Genomic DNA, 23,162 nt, shown 5'->3' with positions numbered 1-23,162 from the left:
TTGAGATTTTCATTGATTGTATTTTTTAAACATGTTGAGATTTTCATTGATTCTAGTTTTAATATAATAGTACATGTTGAACTTGAGATTTTCATTCATTCTAGTTTTTAGACATTTTTAGTTTTAGATTTTCATTAATTCTAGTTTCTTTAAGAAATTGTAACATAATACATTTAACAGGATAAGCTTTATTTAAAAAAATCGTATTATAATTTATAATTATAAATCAGCTTGTAAAATAATACATTTAACAATTATAAACAATTACAACCCTTTGCAAAAGACTTAATTTCAAATGACGCTAAATTCCCTTTTACAAATACAAGGGAGCAACAATAGCTGTAGGCCGGTTTGCAATTGTCTATATAATTAGATTATTACTATATAATGCATTATGTGTGTACAATCGCATTGCCAATTGTACAATTTTTTTCAAGTAGGAGTAGATTTTTTTTTTTCATTTTCTCTATGTAGTAATAGTATGCCAGTGCCTGGCTATCCAACTATCTTGATATGCTGGCTCTTGATTCCTATAATAATTAACATTAAATAAATTTGAAATTAAATAGCAACAAGTAACAAAATGATTATAGTACTATCACTTACTAAATTGTTACTTCTTAGTGCTATCAACGATGACTGTCATTAAAAACAACATTAACAATTTGAGAAGATGACCCAGCCCTAATAATCTTCTTTAGGGTGCTCCATTCTGCATCATTTGGAAGCTCTATTTTTTTGAGGTTGTAGCTAAATAGTTGTAACCTCGTCGACAATGAGTACTTCAAAGAGATATTTTTACTTGAATCAAGAAATTTATCTATAACTACATTAATTGTTGATAGTGGTTTGATGCAACTTGCAATTATTTCTAGAGTGGTTTTCTCAAGCAAGTTTCCTAAATCAGAATTCATGGTGTTCAACAAATTTTTCCTGTAATCTTCTTTTCCAATGAAATTGTCGTTTGAATAAGTTGGATTTGGTAATCCAACATTTAGCAAGTTTACTATGATGTGATTCATCTTCATTATGTCTTTGGAAGTAGATTTGAGAGCTTCATCTATTTCCATTACTTGTTCACAATTGTGACAGATATCAAAGGTCATTATAGAGGCATCCAAGCAGTTGTTTATGTAGACACCTAAGTTTGATTACACCGCTTTGGTAATCCTATTTAGCTATCTCTAAAGGCATCATTAATTAAATTCTTATTTAATTAATCCTTTTCCATCCCTAGCTAATTAATTTAATTAATCATCTATATTCCTAATTGATAAATCAAATAACCCATTATTTATCAATTAATCCTATTCTCCTATCTAATTCCAAATCCAAAATTTATTAAAATCACTTTAATAAATAAAACCCTCAAATCTAATAGCCCCTAAACTATCCTAAATCCTCCATTTAGCCTAATCCACCCCATCCACCCATACTAACCTAGCTTAGCCACTAACTCACCCACCCTCATCAATGCCATCCACTTGCACATCTCTAACATCCCTAATCTAATCCTAACTTAAGCCTAACCCATCCCCTAATCATTTGCACAATCCTAAATGAGATTAAGACTTTCCTAATCCAAACCAAAGTCTCCCCCCAAAATATCCCAACCACCAAGCCATAAGTGCTCTTACAAAGCCATGAATGACTCTTACAAGCACTTATGAGGGCCATTTAAAGCCTTGAGCCTCCTTTGTTGAATCATCCATGCCCTTTCCTCCACCCACACTCCCGGTGACATGTGTCACTCTCTGATTGGCTGTAAGGAAGCACAATCCATGTGCTCTCATCTCATTCAATATGAGCCCTCCTTAACCATCTTGCCATCCTTGCATCTTATCCCTCCATCCCTCAAGCCTCTTGCCTATAAATTGAACCTCCTCCCTTCACAAAAGGAATCCACCTTCCATGCAAAGTTATAATGCTATTTTGAGAGCTCATAAACTACCAAAATACCATTATAATGGCAAAATCACTCCATGACTCCATTGTTGAAACCTTGCCTCATTCACTCCATCCATCAATCTAAGCTTGAGCTATACTTGTGAGCATACATACCTTTAATCAGGAAAAAATCCATTGCATCATTGTGTTATACCATTTGGAGCTTACCATTCTTGGTTTGCCTCCATTTGTGGTGATAACAAATCGGTCCTATCTTAAGTGTTTACTCATTTTAGTATTGTTAATGCTTTCCTTAATAGTAGTGTTCATTTTACTTTACTAAACTAGGTGATACAGTTTATTCTTTGGTTTTCCAAATCTATGTACTTTATTCAACAAAAATTTAGCAAGATTTTTCAAGGAATTGGTAAAGATACTTCTTTTACCCTCAACATCTTTTTTGAAATTTTCAAAGACAAGTCTGAGATTGCTATGTAAATCAAGCCATTCAAACAAACTATCATTGTTCTTCATTATTTTGTCCCAATTTTCTTATTTTATAAGTTTAAATATGTTCATTATAGTATCCTTGACATGATGGTCTTTGAAAGATGTCATTATATTTTGTGCAATTACATTCTCCATCTTTTTCTTCATTTTAGACATCTCTATTTCACTCTTTTTCTGTATTTCCTCTAGTTGCCCTTGCCAATTAGTTTCTCTTTTTCTCTTAGCCTCCAATTTCTTATTCAAATATTGGATTATCTTTGCAATAGTTACCTCTTTTTTCTTCTCATCCTTGAGTTCCCTTTTCAAATCATGGATTGTCTTCGTAGTGGACTCCTTTTTCTTTTCATTGTCCAATCTCTTCTTCAAATCATAGAGTGTTTGAGTAGAATCCTCTTTCTTCCCGTTCTCCAATTCCTTCTTCAAATCAAGGATTTTCTTTGCATTCTCCAATTCCTTCTTCATATGGTGGATTGTGTTACTGTTTGCAGTAGCACTAGACTCTATTTTCTTCACATTATCCAATTCCTTCTTCAAATCAAGGATTATTTTCGTAGTTGACTCCTCTTTTTTCTTCATATTCTCCAATTTCTTCTTCAAATTGTGGATTGTGTTTGCACTAGACTCCTCTTTTTTCTTCTCATTCCCCAATTCCTTCTACTAATTATTAATTATCCTTTCCTTAGACTCCTCTTTTTTCTTTTCATTCTCCAATTCAATCTTCAAATTATTATTTTCCTCAACAACATAGTCTAGTTTAGTTTTCAATTTATTATTGACCTGTGCACTACTCTCTATAGACTTGAACAACTGTGTAGTAGAGGCTTTTCATGCTAAATTCTTTTTTTGTACTCATCCAATTATATAGTCAAATTTTTCAGTTGTTCATTCATCTTTTCTTGCTGGACAATTTCCTCTATAGGAGAAGAATTCTTTATCTTGTTTTGCAATTTTTTGAACCTATTATCTGTTGCTTTCTCCTTGGCCTTCAAATTATAAAATTTTTCTTGTAACTTTTCTATTTGCTTTGTAAGCCTTTTGTTTTCACTCTCCACTTTTAGAAGTGTAGAGTAGACCATTTTGTTGCTCTCTTTTGATATATTGATTTTGTCAATATTTTTTACTTTTGGCAAATCCATTTGAAGATTGGTAACTTGTACATCTGATCAAACTTTGATGCAAAATCTTTCAAACTAAAATCTAGGTTTGTTGACATAATTGAGTGTTTGAAAGGTGAATTATCAATTCTATTTTGTATGCTCCTCCAACTCAAGTTAAACTTACTCCACCTACAATTGTATTTTGAGGATTGCCAACATACTGAAGATGGTCCATTCCAAATCCTGGCATTTTAGGACTATTTTCAAGTTTTTTATAGAAGCTACTGGTGCATACATTGGTGAAGTAATCATTTACATTTCTTGCATTATAATTGTCATAACTTTTTTCTTTTTTGCACAAGGTTCATCCATGCTAGTGCCAGTGGGATCAACCACAACTAGATTTAAAGATTTAACAAATAAGGCGTTGGGATGACGTTCAAAAGCATAATTATAATATTTTTTACCCTTTCTAGATGAATCATCTTCAATCTCATTAGAGAGTCAAATGATTGGTTTACTTCCTCTTTTGGGTGGGTTTGGTAGTAGAACTAGATTCCAAATCCCTTCACCACTTGCACCAATGGGCCCTATACTTGCATAACCCATTTTTTGTATCATAGTTGCCCCTTTAATATATGATTGTTTAATAGAATCATTCATTTAAATATTAACAATATGTCTGCCCTTGGTTGACCCAGAATCCTAAATACTTTGAATGTCTCCACCATACTCGAGGTCCTTCTATCTTTGAATATCACTGTTATTGAAACTACCAAAATCATATAGTATAATTGGATGCTCTTTATTCGAATAATTGCTAAATAGTTCATCCTCCTCAATTTCCTCAAAACCTGCTAATGTCATAGGTTCAACCAAATTTTTCCTAATTTTCCAAAACTCAATCATCTTGGTTTGACATCATAATTCAGATGTGCATGCCTCTTTAATTGCTTTCGACATAGACTTCGTAGAAGGTTGACATGTTTTCTTGTAGAAATTTAAGTATGTTAGAAGCTTTGATTTGTGTGACTCTAATATGTGAAATATCATAATTTGGGATGACAATTCTTGCATTTAAATATTATTCTCTATTGCATGTTTTTCCATCTCTTTCTTAACCTCATCCCACGAATCCTTGTTTTTTAACTTTTCTATCAATGGCATATCCTAATGTTGATATTTTATCACAAAGTTACCATTGGCAACAAGTATTGTTTTTATTATGTTCAATGAATCATAATTCTAGTGACTAACAAAATCAAAGCCAAAAAAGTTACCAATTCATATGCCACTTTGAAAGCCTTTCTCTCAAATGTGAGGCCTCCAATTACGAAAGACAAGGACAAAAATATTGTTTTCTTTTGTTGTCCAGTGAAAAGTTCATCTGTGCTCTCCATCTTCCATACATATTCCAGTGCAAAAACTCTTTCTATAACATGCATTGGAAGTTTGCACAGTTCAACCCTGAATCATAAAACCTTAAGATAGTGTACTCTTCCATGAAGAACTAGTCAACCAATTGAATTTGACTTCCCAGTTGAATGCAATCTTTACGAGACACATGCAATCTAGGCTTCAAAGTGCCTGTGATTTTTTGTTAAATAGGTGCCAAAAAGAAGTCTACAAAATAGTTTTAGTTATTATTGTTAGTAGTCATCCTCATCTTATGTGTCCACTCATATACTGGACTTGGAGTCACTGATTTCTTTTGAATTTTCTCATCAAACTTATAGACTTCAATATCAAGCTTGTTGTTCTTTGTCTCAAATATTGGGCAATGCTTTGCTAAAAGAATGTAGCACAAGTAACTTGTGAACCTAAATGTCTTCATCTTGCCTATAGTTATACTTTGTTTAATCATTAGTAATTGTTGTTGCACAGATTCAACAATATGCTGAACAAAATTATATCTTACATCTACCTTCTCAACTGACTAACCTCAAAAATGGATATTATAAATAATTTCAAGAACATTGGCCCCCACTTCCTTGTTACTGTCCAATTCCAGACAAAATGATAACAAAGAAATAGTATTATGAACCCATGACACAAAAATATCATACTGATAAGGAGGCTTACAATATATGTCTAGTGTAACAGTAACATTGCTAGATGACTGAGTTTATTAAACCCTTAATATATGAATCTTGAAAAACTCTTTCCAGTTTGTCATAAGCTTGTGCTAGTTTATCCAAGTCAATGCACTTGTTAAAGTTTTTTGGTTTAAACCCTAGCCCTAGGTCTAACATAGTGAAAAATTCACTCTCAATTATGGATGAAGTTTACTCCTAAGTGTTTTGGTTTACAATAGCCTTTCTATTTTCATCATTATTCTGAGTGCATAGAATTACAATTTTAGGGAAAAGGAATACTTTAGGTATAGTGAGGTTTGCTAATCCAGTAGCCAAAGCAGCTAGTTTATTTGTATGTGCATGAATACTATTGTTATATTTGTAATAATGTCTCCCTTTATGTGGATATTTCCACTTATTAATGTTCAATGAATGTCTAATTCCCATGATTCCCAAATCTCCATAGATAACAGGATCAAAAATATCATGACACTCATCGGTGAAACCTGGGGTTTGTAGCACATACTTGAGTTCTATAATGTCTTTCTTTTCCTTTATGTTTGTACTCATACCAAAGGTTTTTGACTTTGTTTTTCCCATGCCTGCTACTGGTTATTATACAAAATTCTTCTTCAAGCCCTATTTGAAAAATTGTAAAGTGTAAACCTAAGACAATAAAAATCAAGATTTCTATTGCTACAAATTGTAATAAAAAAATTTAAAAATTTTAAATACCTAGAATCAAGAATCAAGATTCGACAATACTGGTGCTAGAAGATACTCAAATAATTGGTGTAGTCCTGTGATACTCAAGTTTCATACTTTCAGTCTTTAGAACACAAAATGGAATTCTGTCAGTCTTTGAAAAGTTGAAATTTGAAAACCCTATCATATTAGACTCTTGACTTGGAGTTGGAGAACTTTGAACTTCATACTCTAAAAACATAAAAGGTAAACAGTTAAAAGTTCAAATAAAAGTATTAAGTAATTATTGATTTTAGGTACTTTACTAATACTATGTACAATGTACATGTAAACCACATAAAGACTCAAATTTCAATAATGTACATATCTATAATAATAAAAAGTAAAAATTTATTACATTAATATACATTTGAATTTTGAAGTTTGCTCATTTTAAATAAATAAATTAATAAAAATTGAACTTAATAATTGATATGATTTTTGGGTCAATTTGTGGAATGCTATCACTATTATTAAGAGTCATCCAGAATCGTGACACTTGTTAAGGACACATGTCACAATTTTGGATGACTCTTGACAACAACGATAGCATTCCCAAAATTTACCTGAAATTCATCTCAGGCCTTAACAATCACGACATCGCCGAGTCGAGATTAAGTGATAATTTTTTTAAAGACTAAGTAAATTATTATTAATATTAACCAAGTCTTGACAGTTAATTGAGTTTTGCAATGACTGGACATGTGTCACAATTCCATATGAATCTACGCGCATGCAAAAAATTCCCAAATTGGCTTGAAATTCATCTCAGGCCGTTGATCTTTCTTTTAGTCAACAGTTAGGAGTCGGGAGTCAAACATAATTATAACTTATAAGAAAGATTCTTCAACTATACGTGTCCCAATTTTGGATAGAAATAGAATTTAACTTCAATCTTTTAAAATTTGGCCTGAAATAGAGCCCTAATCGTTGATCTATCATTCATTGAACAGTCCCGATCAAATCATGAATCATTAAAACTTAAACCTTTCGCATAACTAACATTTATTATTTAAACAAGGTTGCATAACAACTAAGTTTGTGCCAAAAAATGATAGAATTAGTAAAAAAATTGATTTAAAAAAATATTAGCATGAAAAGAATTTAAATAGCATATTAATTAATATGGAGAAAAATATTGAAATAAATATTGTTAAATAGATTGTTATTAATTATTATTATTTTATTTTCAACTTTTTAAGTTTGAGCATGTCAAAATCATGAAGCTAATTTAATTATTTATATAAAATATTATATATATATAATATAATTTATAATAGTAATTATAATAATAATAATATAATATAAATAAAGGATTTTCTTTTCTATTATAGAAATGATTTTCTTTTCTATCATAAACTTTTTATTGTAAAGATGATATAAAAAATTCAATGAAGACATATTAATTTTATAAAATAAAATTGATGCAAGATATGAAATAATAATGACAATAGTTTAATTTAAATAACATAATTAAAATTTAAAAATATAATTAAAAATGCTATATTTTTATTCATATTTATTAATTAGTTTCAAAATTAAAATGTAATATAGTTTAATTATCTACAAATTATTAATATACATTGAAAATGTGCATGTGATCATTGTTTATAAACTATTCTTCATCATTTAAAATATTTCATAATGAAAAAAAGTTAGGTGACAAGATAGGTATGAAATAAAAATTCGTCACATAAATTATCAAAATTTTATTTAACTTTGTTAAGGTTATAATCGTTTAGTTTTCCTTGAAATTTGCTCTTATCAATCCATTTGTTTTAACCAATCAGATTAAAGATAAATAATTTTAGAAATTACAAAACTTAAAAATTGTGTATTTTACTTTATCAAATATTAAAATTTGATATGTAGAAGAAAAATTATGAAAATTGATTGGTTGATGTTCAATAGTTTAAAAAAGTCGTTGCCTATAGTTCTATAGCCTACGCCACGAACTAATTATGATCACCCTATCTTGAACATAGAGTCCAATCTTTGAACACATTTTTACTATTATACTATATATTGTAATTAATTGAACTATTTGTATATATAAAAAAATCCAAACATTGATAAAAAAAATATACCAATACTTGAGCACATGAAAACTTATAAATGTTATAGAAAAAATAAATAACTTTTTATCTCAAATAAAAATAAAAATATCATAGCTATTTCATTTTTATGTGTCACTCAAAACATAATATGTTCAATTAAATAAACATTGATATCTTAGTAATAGTGTACAAATACTACTCTTATGTGTACAACTATTGGAGTAGCAATGTATATGCATAGAGTAAATCATATCAATAATATGTCTCACAAATATAAAAGGTGAATACTAATAAATATTTTGTATTTTCTTATGAAATGTGTGAGATTGTTAAAAAAATTTAATGTTCAACTACTGGTCCCTTTGTGTTGGTTATAGGTCCTATTTTATATAATAATGTGTTATTTTTATAACAACAAATAATTTTGTTGTTGTTGAAGTATTTGTCATATTGTGGTATATATAAAAGTTATATATAACAAATATTTGTGATTAATAATAACTATTTGGTCCATTTAAGTTACATATATGTTACATTTCTTATAGTTATACAATATTCTATTAACAACAAATAATAATTTAAAATTTAATTATTCTATATTTTTAGATTAAGCTTTGGTCGAATGTTTAAAAAGTCATTTTTTGACACATCTCACTAGCTGCACTATTTTAACGAGTTGTGTGATGAGTCACAACTTCAAACCTTAGTTGTAGCCTGTAGGTAGTTCAATGTCCATTTTACATTTCTAAAAAAAAAACAAAGGTCTTACAATATCCCATCACCATGTAGCGGCTACATGTTGATGAAGTTAGCCCTTACGACTATTGGTTCCTCTCCCCTATCTTATTGTTGCACAATGCAAATTAAAACTTAAATCACAAAGTACCGTAACTAGTTGCAAACATACCAATTATTTGAAGTTTTTGAAAATTTCCAAAATCCATGATTTGGGTGAAAAATATTAAACATGTAAACTTAATGAAACATCGAATTTTGAAAAATATAAAATTATAATTTGTAAATTGTAATCAATTATCATTCATCAATCATTAATTACTTGATAATGATAACTTGATTTAATAATCGTAGCATTTTTACTTAATCAAAATTGATTTACATTATAATCAATATTTGCTAAATTGCTTCAACTTGATAATGATAAGTGATAACTTAATTTAAATTTAAATATCCATGGCATTTTTCATTTAATTCAAAATACGATAAAAAGTTAAAAATATTATGATGATCATGATATTTAAATAAATTTACATTTCAAAAATAGGAAGAAATGAATAAATTAATTAATATTCAATATTTTATATGAACATTTATATATAAGTTATACTTTGAATTTTTTATTTTCAAATCAAATTTTAATATTATCTATACAATTTAAATTACATGATCATTGATCATGATTCATGATTCATGATGTTACATGTATCATAAGTTTAACTTTAACAAACTATTTATTTATTTATTAAATATTTTTAAATAAATTAATAATAGTTAAAACTATTATAACTAATAATTATTAACTTGCATGGCCCTCGTCCCTACATTCATATATTATCAAATTTTATAGGTTTTCAATTTAAAGGACATACATATACATATTAGAAATTTACAAATTTTTATTGGATAATTTTCAATTGAATAATTTTTTACTATAAATCGTTAATCAAATATGAAACCATAAAGGGATTGTTGAAACCCTTTTTTTTGTTTTTAAGTTTATAACTATTAACAGTTAATTTTTTATAAAAAAGTCACAGACTAACATTTCAACAGTACATGAAGATGCCAAAAAAGAAATCCTAAACTAATAGGAACAACGATTTGAGAAGTCAAAAACTATTATTTTCATTGATAATATTTTAGAGTGTACAATGTACATAATACTGATTCATAGCATAGATATTCAAAATAGCTGATTAAATCAACTTGGTTTTACTATTTCATAATTTACATTAAAGGGCAAGGCCCAATCCAAAGAAACAACATATATCTTAAAAAAAAATTTTTGCCCAAAGGGCAAGGGTTAAGGAAACAAGATTTAGGAAATAGGGAATAGGGAGGCTAGAAGCATCAATGAGCTAAGTGTTAGATTGTGGTGATTGATTAGGAAAGTACTGTACATACTTCATAAATTCTTTGGAGCTCGGGTTATTGCCCTAAAAAAAAATTTTGGGCCCTATTTTATCAGAATTTTGGGCTGACATGTAATTATTAATTATAACCCTAAACCAGTTTAATACTTGTATAAAAGGGCTTAGGGTTAGGGATTATTTCAGTGTGGTGATGTGAAAATTGGTTCTTGCAGTAGTATTGAGCTATAAGGGATTACATATTGTAATTAGGTTGTAATCACTGGATCATAATAATATCAAACTTGTTGTTTCATGGATGTAGCCTAGGGATTGGGTGAACCACATTAAATCTTGGTGTCTTGTGTTCTTTTCTGTGTGATCTATAATTTTTTGATATTGTTTATATTTGCATGTAATTGTTTTTTATTAGATAAATAGGTTTTACAAGGATCTTGAAACCCAATAGTTAAAACATATAAGGTTGATAATAAGCGTGAAAGCCCAGCCAAAAAAGATAATAAGCATAAAGCCCAGCCAAAAAGTAAAGTTTTGAGAAAAGACCAGGAAAAAAGATAAGTATTACCACGGCCTAAAGCCAGAACAAAAGCCAAAAGACATAGAAAAACAAAAGAATAGGCGAGAGTTATTCCTTGTTCTTTCACTCCAGCTCTTGCATAACTTGAGTAGCCTCGAAGGCCAATTGATTCTCCTCTGTTTCCAACTGTTGTGCCCTTTGGTCCCCTTGGTCCTAATCAGCAATGGTGTTGTCCTTTGCAAAGTTGTCCTCCGTTCTAGCTTCTTATCTGTCTTTTCATTCTTCATCATCCTGCATTTCTCTGTCTTTGATCTAACCCATAAGAGAGATGATGTTGTTGTTAATGGAGCTTAACAAAGAGAACATTTGATTTGCAAGGTTGTGATTGTAGTTCTCCAGGTTGTATATCCTTCTTTCTGCCAGATTGAGCCAGTCAGCCAAATTCATCCTCCTATTAGCATCCATCCCATTCCTTATTGCCTCAATATGTCTCACCTATTCTTTGACCTCCTCCAACTCGTGGAAAAGCCATTTGATTGATTTAAAATTGTCAATCATACTATTACAAGCATTATTCAAGAGGTTCATCCCTGTCTCCTTGGTTCTGTCTAAAATAGCCACTATCACCAGGTCAATGAGTTCTTCCAGCCACGGTTCATCTTGATTTTCCACGAGAATTTGGGGATTCATGGTATCCCTAAAGATGCCCATCTTCGAAGTCCTGACATTAAATTTTTTCCAAGCTTTACTCCTATCATTGACCTGCACTTCCCCTTCCGCATTCCTTGCATTCTCCTCTTTCTGCTCCTCAGGTTGGGCTTGGAGGTGGACAGGAGATAGGGGCAACACTGACACCTCCTCAAAATGAGAGCGCACTTCCTCCAAATTCTCCTTCTTGCCTTTCTTCCTTCCCCTTTCATCCTTAATTTCCTCCTGTGTCTCCTTAACCACCTCCTTAGACTTTGGCTCCTCCTCATCATCATTGTCTCCCTCCTCCTCCTTCTTAGGAGGCTTCTACCCATGATCCCTAGGGCTTTTTCTACTAGGAGTAATGGGGTGGGGGGGGGGGGGGATTTATTAGCTGGGTGGGTCACTAATTTCCTTGAAGAAGAGATCCCTCCTTCCTCAGAGCTGAGGCTTTGTATATCTTTCGAATTAGAGGAGTAACTAGAACTAGTAGACTCCAACTTTTTCTGCCTAAAGGGGAGAAATGCTTATAGTTTGAGCCTTGAAGTGCTCGTGGATAAGCAACAACAACCCCTTGTGCAGAGCTAGATTTGCGGTGGGCTTCTTTTTGAAGCTGTCCACCGCCTTGCTCATAGAGGTTAATAGATAATATGGAAAGGAAATATTAACATTATGCTAGAAATGATTCAATATAACAAAGTGGTGGGTACGAGCTCTATCAAACCTAGGATCCAACATGATGTACTCGATAACAGCTCTCAGAACATACCTCCACCACTTCTTCATTGAGTCGAGGACATAGTAGGTGTCAATCTTTCTCAGTGCCTTTAGTTCCTTCTCACTCTCCACAAAGTCCCTAACCACATTGGCTGAGAGCTTCTTATCCCTAAAGAATTTAAAACCCTCGATAGGAATTTTGGTGACATTCGCAATCACCTCCTCCGTTATTCGAAAGTAGACCTCATTCACCTTCACCTTGCCATCCTTCCAGGACCCCACCATACTTTTGGTCACCTCCTAATCGAATCCATGCAGCTTCATGATATAATTGGTAACCCCACCCTCTTCTAGCTTTTCTCACACTTTCTCCCTACTTCTCCATTTCTCAAAATCTCCCACCGGCTCCTTTTTACACCTTTCGCCTACCATTTATGCATACTACACACCCTCTTTACTCATGTGCTCCTCACTTTGTGACTGAAAGGGACCTCTAAGAGTAAGCAATAAATAGAGAAAAATAGCCTTGCTATTGCTCTAGAAGCAAGTGCAAAAAAAAACCCACAAAGCTTGTCGATTAATCAATAATGAATCACTGCAATTACGATTTTCCATGCTTCCATTTTGAAAAGTAACCTTATTTCTTAAAACCTTCATAATCATAATTATAGCTTGATTTCTTCGTACTTCCTTGGATCTTGTCCAAGTCGATAAAACTTTTAACGTCTGTCAAAAAACAAATTTTGGGATGCCAAGTCATTTTTTGGTATGCGCCGACCCCAATGTTTGCAAACCTATTGGCAACTGGGTTTGCTTCCCAGAAGATATGAGTGATGTGGATTCTATTAAATTTGGCGAGGGTCTCACGTGTCTCATCAATTAGATTTGCAATCATCCATGATGGATGTGAGTTGCCTATGATGCACTTTATAATGTTATTTGAGTCCCCTTCGAGCCATAAATTGGTAACACCAATTTCAAAAGCTAGTTTTACAACATTGCACACAAAGTTTACTTTTGCAAAATGATTAGTTTGGAATCCCAGTGGGAGAGAAAAAGCCACAATACTATCTCCATTTTCCTTCCTTATCACACCTCCACTACCCAAGGAGCTAGGGTTGCCCTTGGAGGCTCCGTCGAAGTTGGCTTTGTGCCAGCTTTGTGCCAGCCTTCAGGGGGGAGAAGCCACTTGGCTTCCTGTATTTTCCTCAATTTTTCTTTTTCCTTCTCCTTTTTACTGCCTCCTGTCTCAAATTCTCCCCCCTTCCTCACAAAAAAGTTTTCCTTTATGTTACTAAAAATCTTCCTCCCAACAACTAAAGCCGATTCCTCCCTATCTCTGAAAAATTGATTGTTTCTCTCCTTCCATATGCTCCAACAAAATGGGGCAGGATCCAGGAGCTAATTTCCTACAAGACAGTCCCATTGAACAAGCCATGCCATTGACCAAAAAAGTCTAGAAGGTTAGAAGGAATTCACCAGCTGTGGCCTAAGTCTTGGGTGAGGATGACCCAAATTGTCCTAGAGAAAGAACAATGGATGAACATATGCTTGCCTGTCTCTGACTCTTCTTTACATAAAACACATCTGCTAGGCAAGATATGACCTCTTTTGATAAGATTTTCCTGGGTTAGAGTTTTGTCCTGAAGAGAAAACCAAAAAAAACATGTTGACTTTTGGCATGAGGTGAGGGATCCAAGCCCTCGACCAAAGGGGAGTCTCTTTTAAGATCCATAAAGCAGAGTACCCAGAGGCAACCAAATAGAGCCCATTGGCATTATCCCTCCAAACCAGTTCATCCTTATTGTTGCTAAGGGACAAGGAATTAAGCATGATCATGATTGGTTTGAGGTCATCTAAGATAATAGAAAGGTCCCTCCAACCCTATTCGATCCTGTAATTGTTTACTTTGTGCCCATAAAGGTAGATGCAATCATTAGCCCAAAACCCATAGCTAGGGTTGTTCATAAGGGGGCCTTGAGAAAGCCAATTTTCATACCATAACAGAATGTCCTCCCCATTACCCATCTTCCAGGAGACTTTTGAGTTAGCCAAGTCCCTAGCTTTTAAGAAACCATTCCAAACAACAGAACCTCTTGGGATATCCTCACTGAAGAGGGTGAACTGAATAGAGGGCCTCTTTATATACTTATTTACTATAGTGTCTCTCCATTCCCCTATGCTACTAAAGATGCTCCAGATTTTCTTTTCCAGGAGGGCCTTATTGAGGTGAATGAGCTTCTTGATTCCCAAACCTCCATTCTTCTTGGGGAGGCAAACTTTGTCCCATGCAACAAGGGGGTACCTTTTATTCCTTTCAGCTCCCATCCATAAAAAATCTCTTTGGATTTTCTCCATCCTCTCAGCATATTTCACCGGTATGGTAAAAAGGCTTAGAGCATATATTGGCAAGTTTTGAAGGATGGATTTAACTAGTTCACATTTTCTAGCTTGGCTAAGAATGGATCCTTTCCATCCTACCAGTTTCTTACTGAACCTTTCATGATGCCATTCTAGAAGGAATCTGAAGGGGTCATTCCCAAGGGGAGACCAAGGTAGGTAGAAGGAAGCTTCCCCGCCTGACATCCTAGGATTTTGGAGATTCTCTTCTATCTATCCTCTGAAGTATTGATAAAGAAAATAGAATTTTTTTCCCAATTGATGAGCTACACTAACCCTCTCGAATAGGTGTCCAAGGTGTCTTTCATAGCCTTTGCCTCCTTGACCGAGGCCTCTCCACCCATAATAGTGTCATCAACAAATTTTTGATTTGTAAAGGGGGTACATTTGGAAGAAGGTTTAAAACCTTTGATCCTCCATTCTTTCTTTTTCTTCTCCATGAGTCTGCCAATGCATTCCACTATGATAATAAAGAGAATAGGCGATAGAGGATCCCTTTGACGTAGGCCTCTGGTAGGTTTGAAGAAATCAGAGGGGGATCCATTAACTAAAATAGCTAGAGAGGGAGTGGTGACCAGTTGGAAGATTAGCTTACACAATTTGACATCAAAGCCAAAAGCCTTCAACACCAAATCCAAAAAAGACCAATCTACTCAATCATAAGCTTTAGACATATATAGTTTGAGTAACATCCCTTCTCTCTTTCCAGCTTCCATAGAGTGAATCACTTCATGCACCATAATAATCGAATCTAAAATTTGTCTGCCCAGAACAAAACCAGATTGTTGCTGAGAAATAATCAGGGGGAGAAGCTTGAGCAGCCTTAAAGTGAGCACCTTTGAGATAATTTTATAAAAGGAATTGCATAAACTGATGGCTCTAAACTTATCCAAAGTGTCAACTCCTAGCACTTTGAGAATAAGAATTAAGAATGTAGAGTTTATGTCCTTCAGAATACTTCTGGCTCCAAAGAATTCTTGAACCACCTTCACAACATCCTTCATAATGACAGGCCAGTACATTTGGAAAAAGAAGGTGGGAAAACCATCAGGGCCAGGCAATTTATTCGTCAGAAGATTTGCATGTAATTGTTATTTTTGTCTGTGGTTTAATCCTAACAAGTGGTATCAGAGTGAGGTTTTTTTTCAATTATCTTCTATAGGAAAGTCTCATGGTTGAGTGGGAGCGATGGAAAAAAAGGGCAAGCTGAGGGTTGACAAGTTTAATGGAAAAAATTTTTAGTTATGGAAGATGAAAATGGAGGACTATCTTTATTAGAAGGATATATGGAAGTTGTTGGAAGACAAAACCAAGAATCAGGGATCTATGTCAAATGAAAAATGGGTCTTTTGGATAGAAAGGCACTTGGAAGCATTCGATTATGCTTGACACCATTGAAGGCATTTAATATTACAAAAGCAAAGATGATGGAAGAGTTGATGCAAACCCTAGAGAAATTGTATGAAAAGTCCTCCACTTCAAACAAGGTATTTCTCATGAAGAGTTTATTTAATATAAAAATGATAGAAGGTGGATCTATTGTAGATTATTTAAATGAGTTTAATATTGTTACTAGTTAGTTATCTTTTGTGGGAATTAATTTTGATGAAGAAATTAGGGCTCTCTTGATTTTGTGTTCTTTGCTTGAAAGTTGGAATGACTTGGTAATGGCTGTGAATAATTCTATTCTTGGATCTAGTACCCCAAAATATGATGATGTGATTGGTGTTATTTTGAGTGAGGAAAATTGTAGGAAAACCTCAAGTGGATCTACATCAATTAGTGCTTTGAATGCACAAAGCAGAGGCAAAACAACTAGGAGAGGAAGTAATTTTGGAAATCATGAGAAATTAAGAGGAAAGTCAAAAGGGAGAAGGTCTCAATTGAGAGGACCGAATGACTGCCAGTGCTGTGGGAAACCATGGCATGAAAAGGAAGATTGTTGGACTCAAAAGAAAAATGAAGGAAATAAACCAGATGGAGACAAGGAGGCAAATGTGGTAAGTAGGAAATTCAAAGAGGATTCTTTGCTTCTATCTTTAGAAAGTGTTGATGATTCCTACGTTTTAGATTCTGGTTCTTCATTTCATGCTATATCTCATAGAGGTTATTTCATTGATTATGTCCAAGGAGATTTTGGACTTGTTTATGTAGGGGATAATGAACCCTGTCAGATTTTTGGAAACGAAAAAGTTAAGATTAAGTTGTAGAATAAGAATCATTGGCTACTACATGAGATAAGACATGTTCCAAGGATGAGTAGGAATTTAATTTTAGCAGGGCAAATTGGTGATGAGGGTTGTGTAGTCACTTTTAATGATAAAAATCAAAAGGTTTCAAAAGGTTCCCTTGTACTAGCAAAAGGTGTGAAAGTAGGCACCTTATATCTTTGTACAGATAATATTGTTCTTTCTACTTTAATTGTTTGAGAGAAAAATGAATGTTCAGGAACAATTGCTGCAATTGAGCAAGGAGAACAAATAGCTGTTGCAAATTCTGATACAACATTGTGGCACAATAGACTTGGGCATATGAGTGAGAAAGGTATGAAAGTACTTCATTCAAAGAATGTTTTACCAGTTCTGAAATGTGTTAATATGGATTTCTATAAAAGTTGTGTGTATGGAAAAAAAAAAAAAGAGATTGAGTTTTGTGAAGATTAGGAAGGAAAACAAAAGAGAGAAATTAGAGCTTGTGCATACCAATGTATGGGGACCAGCTCATGTATCTTCCCTTGGTGGCTCTCATTATTATGTTTCATTTATTGATGATGCAACTAGAAAGGTATTGATTTATTTCCTTAGACAAAAATCTAATGTATTTCAAACTTTTAAGAAATGGAAAAGCTTGATTGAAACTAAGACTGGTAAGAAATTAAAATGTCTCAGATCTGAAAATGGTGGTGAGTATTATAGTCATGAATTTGAAGATTATTGCTCCACTAATGGTACTCGTAGACAAAAAACTATTCCAAGGACTCCACGGAAAAATGGAGTGGTTGAACGCATGAACATGACTATAATAGAGCATGTAAGGAGCATGACGTTGCATGTTGGGTTGCCCTTACACATGTGGGAAAAGGCTATTAATACTACTGTATATTTGATTAATAGAGGTTCCTCCACTCTTTTGGGTTGTGGTATTCCAAAGGAAACATGGACTAGTAAGAAGGTGAGTTATTCTTTTCTCAAAACCTTTGGTTGTGAAGCATTCACTCACATAGATTCTTAAAATAGAACCAAGCTAGAAGCTAAGTCAAAGAAATGTGTATTTTTTGGATATGACATTAATGAATTTGGTTATAGGCTTTGGGATTTTGAAAATCATAAAATTGTAAGAAGCAGGGATGTCATATTCAATGAGAAAGTGTTGTACAAAGATATATTGCAGTAACATGAGAAGAAATAATATGATTATGTAATGCTGGATGATACTCCAAAAGATGATGTTCCAACTATTCCTCATGATGTGCAACAACCACAACAACAAAAACCACACACACTAGTGAATGTTAGATGATCAACAAGGAAAATTAGACCTCCAGAAAGATTTTCTTCCTCTTTGTATTCTATTTTACTTACTGATGCTAGTGAACTTGAATGTTATGATGAAGCTATCTAGGTGGATACTAAGATTCAGTGGGAGTCTAGAATGAAAGATGAAATTGACTCTTTGATGAAGAATAAGACATGAGATTTATGCAAGTTTCCTGCAGGTAAAAAGGCTTTATAGAATAAGTGGGTTTACAGGTTGAAAGAAAAGGATGGAGGTAAGAAAAGATTTAAAGTTAGGTTAGTTGTAAAAGGATTTTTCTAGAAAAAGGGTATTGATTTTGATGAGATATTTTCTCATGTTGTAAAGATGACTTCTATATGTACTATTTTAAGTATTGTGGCTACTGAAGATTTGCATTAAGAGCAGCTTGATGTTAAAACAACCTTCCTTCATGGTGATTTGGATGAAGAGATATATATGGCTTAGCCATAGGGATTTGCGGTCAAAGGTAAGGAGAACTTAGTGTGAAAATTGAAAAAAAGTTTATATGGCTTGAAGCAAGCACTTCGGCAATGTTATCTAAAATTTAAATTTTTTATGGATGAGCATGGATATAGTAGGTGTCATTTAGATCATTGTGTTTACTTTAAGAGGTTGGATGATGATAGCTACATTAGTTTATGTTTATATGTTGATGATATGCTTGTACTTGGGTCTAACATGGATCAGATTAAGGGGTTGAAGTGTCAGTTAGCACATGCATTTGCTATGAAGGATTTGGGGGAAGCAAAACAAATCCTTGGTATGAAGATTTTCAAAGATAGGAAAAATATAAAATTGACACTATCTTAGGCTGATTATATTAAGAAGGTGTTGCAACATTTATCTATGGAGAATGCTAAAGCTATCAACACACCTTTACCTAGGCATTTGAAGTTGACTAAGGAGATGTGTCCCAAGACAGAAGAAGAAGATGATAGGTTATGTCTTTACTGTTGGTGGGGCAGCTGTGAGATGGGTTTCTAGGTTATAGAAGGTTAATGCTTTATCCACTATAGAGGTAGAGTATGCTGCTATTACAGAGGTAGCCAAGGAGATGATATGGCTTCAAGTCTTCTTGGAAGAATTAGGACATCCTCAAAAGGATAATCATTTGTTTATAGATAGTTAGAGTGCCATGCATCTTGCAAAGAATTCAGCTCTACATTCAAAGACCAAACACATACAGTTGTGGTACCATTTCATTTGGTTAGTTTTGGAGGATGGATAGTTAAAACTAGATAAGATACATACAAATGACAATCCAACAGATATATTTACAAAGGTAGTAACAAGGGAGAAGCTGAACTCCTCTTTAGCTCTAGTTGGTCTTCTAGACTAAACATGAATAAAAGAACAACAGAGTCTAGGGTGGTTTGATCTAGTGGGAGCCTCATGGAGTCGCAACATAGCTATAGGATCAATCTCTAAGTGGAAAATTGTTGTTTAGTGTGGAGCCTGATCAGTCCCCAAGTGGGAGATTGTTAGATTGTTAGATTTTGGGCTGACATGTAATTATTAATTATAACCCTAAAGTAGTTTAATAATTGTGTAAAAGGGCTTAGGGTTAGGGATTATTTTAGTGTGGTAATGTGAAAATTGGTTCTTGTAGTGGTATTGAGTTGTAAGGGATTACAGATTGTAATCATTGGATCATAATAATATTAGACTTGCTATTTGGTGGATGTAGCCTAGGGATTGGGTGAACCATGTTAAATCTTGGTGTCTTGTGTTCTTTTCTGTGTGATATATTATTTCTTGATATTGTTTATATTTGCATGTAATTATTATTTTTGTCCATGGTTTAATCCTAACACTGAGGGACTAAGGGCTTGAAGCCTTCAATTAAAAAGGTCTTCAAGTCCCTCCATGAGGAATATGTTGGAGAAGATGATGTCACTAAACTCATCCAGCCATGTGAAGTTAGTCTCGTTGACATTGTCCAACAACAACCACTTCTATAGAAAATCCCTTCCAACCCACACCCACTTTCGATGGCAAGTCAATTGCCATTCATTCATGTTGAGTAGGAAGGGATACTTCTGTACAATGCTCCCAACACTTGTCTACTATATCTACAAAAGGGATGCCAATGCCTGACCCTGGTACCTGCTCGACCAATACAAGAATTTTGATGTCATCTTCTAAAAATGTTTCCTTAAAAATGTTACGCAGAAGCATTAGAATGTCTACTTGATTGCCTCTAATGCCAAGAAGAGATGTGAAGAAGCAGGAGGTAATATCTATGGGCACACATTACCTCTTATCGTTTCTTAAGAATTCATGATTGAAGGCCATGAATAAAGCATGGTAGATAAAAGGACCTTGGGCATCTTGCTTGTAAACCATGACAAGGACATCATTAGGAATCATGCCTAAAAAGGGCTTTTGCAGAGATATTGTAGTGCACTTTAGGCAAATTGGCGTATCCATGACTAAGATTCAAGAAACTCTACAAACCAAATTCAGATTCAAGAATTTGACAAATAATAATGAAAGAGGAATTGAAGAGGCTATTTAATGGCAGTTGCATTAAATTTTTTGGTGCTCATGATCTTTCATATCTTATTTTTTCATATTCCTATTAATTTTCAAGTGTGTGAAATGTACTTGCATTAATGTCGGACAGTGGAAAATGCCTGCCAAGGTGGCTATAAATGGAATGTAAAAATTGTAACTATCAATACCACATTTATGATTTTAATCTTGATGTGATGTTCACTATATTGAGTACATTCCAGTTAATGGTTTCCATGCAAAACTTTCCATGTGTCTCCAGGTCTTTTCAAGCAATTGGCCCTAAAATACATCTTCTGTCATTGATCTCTAATCAATCAATGATCGATAAAACTATTGTATTAACAATATGAAAGTGATGATGGCTGACTTGGTAATAGTGACACTGACGTAATGACATTACGATATTATTAATAATAGACCTAAGATAGTACACAAGTTGAAACTTGAAGTAACTACTCAGTAGTTAGTATAGTCACTAGCCAATACATGTGCAAATTCGCTTTTAGATTAAACAAATTTTCAATTTACCACTAAAGATTAGCCAAGACCATTATTATTCATTTTCCTACAAAACAAGTAATTCACCTTTGACATTATTAATTCAATTTTGGCAAGGGAAAAAATAGCCATCATTTATTTATCTATCAGCAAGAAAAAAAATTAATTCGACACATTTAAAATGATTTTTTCTAAGGCAAAAAAAAATTGCCAACATATAATATTTTATTTCCCTATATGGAACAAAAAAATAACCCTCAACATTTAAATTTTCTTGCCCACAAAATGTTGGATTTGCCAGCATTTTAGGCATTTTTTTCGAGAGGGGTTTCTTAAAGTTATCACTATGCCAACCCTATTAGGATTTATAGAAGATAGAAGGACCCACTATCCAAATAGCTTCTGGGGCAAGATCACCGAACTCACTATCCAATTGATCTCTCAACTATTCCTTGCTAGACCAATTGTATGTACTATACTTTAAATTCTTTCCTCTATCCTGTCAACCACACCAATCACTTTCAGACCTTGTAGACCAAGTCATGAACCTCAGATCCAAGTATCCAACTTCAAATTACATAATAAAACCTCAGCAACAAAGTTTTCTTCACCTTCACTTTGCTTTTCTCAACTTCACATTCCACTCTTTGTGCTACTTACAATCACTTCACATCCATACTCATAATAAAGGAAAAATTCCTTCCTTTATATCAAATCCATAAAATAATTCCCTGAGTCAGTTGTTACACCTTCTCAATTAATTATTATAGGACCAAATTAAGAACATGTTACACTTAGCGATAACATTAATTGTTTATATCAAGAAACTTGAATATCTTTTCATACATGTAACATTATGAAAAGTGAACTTTACAATGTCATCATTGACATGTCTTCTTTACATATTTAACTTCAACTTCTCAGAATAATAAATCTACTAAGAGATAGAACAAGTTAACTAGAACATGCCTCTATAAACTCTATCTCAAAATAGTCTTTACCAAAACTTGCATAACTTCTTCCAAAATTAATATCTTATGCTTTTGAGGTTAGCTACATGTACCAAAAACTTAGTAGTATCTCCCATTAACCTCACTACTGAATGTAATCAATGATCTGCTCGTACCAACTAGATCTTTCTGCTATTCTTCTGTTAGATACCATAAAAAATTGCTATGTTGACATCAATGACAAACATAGTCATGAATGTAACATATCATCATGATAACAATTTGATCATGTTTCTACAATACTCCCCCACTGGAATATCATCAACATTCATGCTTCCAACATTCTTGAGATAACTCTTCCCAAAGCAACCACTCCCCCATAGGAGTAACATCAAGCATCTAGTCCAAATGTATGAATAGTGCTATGATTGTACTAGACTGATCCAATTTTGCATTAATTACTATGAATCAAGTGGGAACATTTCCCCAATCATACCTATAAGGTACTCAAATGTATCCTTAGCCAGCTATTTTGTAAAGATATCTATTATTTGGTCTTTTGTACTAACATATTTGATTTCATTTTTTATACCCTTTTCTCTTAGAAAGTGATTCTTTATAGAAATGTGTTTTGTCTTGAGTGTAAAAATAGATTATTTGACATTCATACCATTATTGTGTTATTACAATGCATAATAATAGGTTATAAGAACTCAATATCTATATCCTTCAATATATTCTCCATTCATATGATATGATTACAATAAGAAACCAATCTTCGTCCTAGAAATAATGCACCACCACTTGTGCTCTTCCTATCATCAACATTGCCAATTCCTTAGATAATATAGACTCTATTCA

Source organism: Cupressus sempervirens, chromosome 2 (genome assembly GCF_028749045.1).
Source record: "Cupressus sempervirens isolate cs-2001-9-10 chromosome 2, ASM2874904v1, whole genome shotgun sequence".
Taxonomy (NCBI): domain Eukaryota; kingdom Viridiplantae; phylum Streptophyta; class Pinopsida; order Cupressales; family Cupressaceae; genus Cupressus; species Cupressus sempervirens.
This window is presented reverse-complemented; position numbering follows the sequence as displayed.